Raw genomic sequence first — 2,165 nt, 5'->3', positions numbered from 1 at the left:
TTGAATAAAAATGCATTACCATTGAGTTAGAATTGACTCAAAATCGAAAACTCCAAGTTTTTAGAGGCTGTAAATTGCACAGGAAAAAAACATTAAATATCCTTCTCTCCATGAACTAGTGGTAAATTTGAACCATGGGGAGAAAAGTATTTAATTTTGGTGATTAGCGGATTCAATGAGATTAAATTAGAGGCTCTAGTCAGATTATATTTCATTTATTCCACAAATACTGTATGTCTATTATGTGTCCTAAACATTAAAAAAAATTATCACGACCTTCATGAAGTTTCATTTTAATTGTGATTTTAACGAAAGTTTAGAGAAAAGTTAGATTTTCATTCATTCATTGTTGCACATTTTTACCCCTTCTCCTTCCCTCCCCCTTTCCCAGTTAACTTTCTTGGTTTTTTTTAACTATTAATTCACTGTTGCACAATTGCCTCCCCTCCCCCAGTCTTCTTTGCAATATATCTCTTATTCTGGGCTGTTGTCATACATATAATGCCTAGTCATATATTTCTTTTAAACATACACAAAAACCAAGTCAAGGTGAATCAAGGACCTAGGAGTAAAACCAGAGACTATAAACTTCATTAGAGAAAAGCTTGGAAAAACTCTAGAAGCCCTAATTCATGGTGTGAACAGTCTTCCAAACATAATTAAAACTTACAACCATGAGGGAACAAAAGAGATCAATGGGATCTTCTAAGAATCAAATCACTATGCACACCAAAAAACTTTCTCAATAGGGTAAAAAAAAGCCACAGATTGGGGGAAAATATTTAATAATGACATATCTGAGAAGGGACTTGTATCTAAAATTTATAGAATACTCCAGCACCGCAACAAGGAAAAGATGAAAAATCCAATTGCAAAATGGGTACAGGATATGGATAGACATTTCACTAAAGAAGACATTAAGATGGCAAACACATGAAGAAATGTTGAAAATCCCTAGCTATTAGAGAGATGCAAATCACAACTATGAGATATTATCTCACCCCAGTAACAACAGCAAAGTTCAACAGAGAAGAAAACAATAAATGTTGGCAAGGTTGCGTAAAGATTGGAACCCTTATTCACTGCTGGTGGGATGTAAAGTGGTACAACCACTACAGAACGTGGTTTGGCACTTCCTCAAAAGTGTAGAGATAGAATTACCATTTGACCCCAGCAATCCCATTACTTGGAATGTACCCTAGAGAGACCATAACAGCCATCCAAAACACCCATGTTTATTGCTGCATTATTTGCAACAGCAAAGAGATTAAGCAACCCAAGCACTCATCAATAAATGAATAGAAAAACTATGCAAAGAGATGAAGCAACCCAAGTGCTCATCAACAAATGTATAGAAAAACTATAGTATATTCATACAAAGGCCCTGAGTTGTAATTGAATATTGCTGTTGTTGCTGCTTGTTGTTGATTGCTATCGAGTCGATCACGACTCATAGAGACCCGATGAACAAAAGACCTGAAGTCTTTCTATAAATAACACCATGTCAACAAGTTCATAGTGTTTCCAGAGGCACGTGGTTTAGGAAGTGGATGCCACTCTGGATTCCAAACCTGTCTTAAACTGGGAGCTCAGCCAAACGCTGTCCACCATGGACAACCGTTACAGTATTTGGCACCCCAAAGGTACAAGGCTCAGCATCACAGCAAACCTAGATTACCTCAGTATGGCAATTTGACAGAAGAGTGCTGTATGACTTAGAAGAATGTACCCCCAAAATATAACAACACTAGGCCCAATATTAAAGTTCAATAAATTTATGTTATATGAAGATTCTTTCTAACACACCTTCTCAGTTTAAAAACTATATATAAGAGAATTTTTACTTCTATAATTATAAAATACACTGGGGGGGGGAAAGGAATTTTGTTAGCAAATAGCTGTAGTAATTTGGCCACTACTGCGCATTTGTTCCATACCTGCCCAGCATTCTTCATTACTCCACTCACTCCAAATTCCCTCATCCGAGCAAAACATATTCACCTTGCTTCTTACAAAGAAGCATATATAATGGCTTTTATTTGACATTTTCACGGTGTACATTTCGCTTTCAATTGTGGTAGACTGAAAGTCAAGTGGAGGGAGGAAAAACATGCCATCATTTTTATGCAATTGGGACTAGACAGCTAATGTTTAATGAGAAACTT

Source organism: Elephantulus edwardii, unplaced genomic scaffold (assembly GCF_000299155.1).
Source record: "Elephantulus edwardii isolate Elephantulus edwardi_28Jun2011 unplaced genomic scaffold, EleEdw1.0 scaffold00336, whole genome shotgun sequence".
Classification (NCBI taxonomy): domain Eukaryota; kingdom Metazoa; phylum Chordata; class Mammalia; order Macroscelidea; family Macroscelididae; genus Elephantulus; species Elephantulus edwardii.
Note: the sequence above shows the minus strand (reverse complement) of the source record.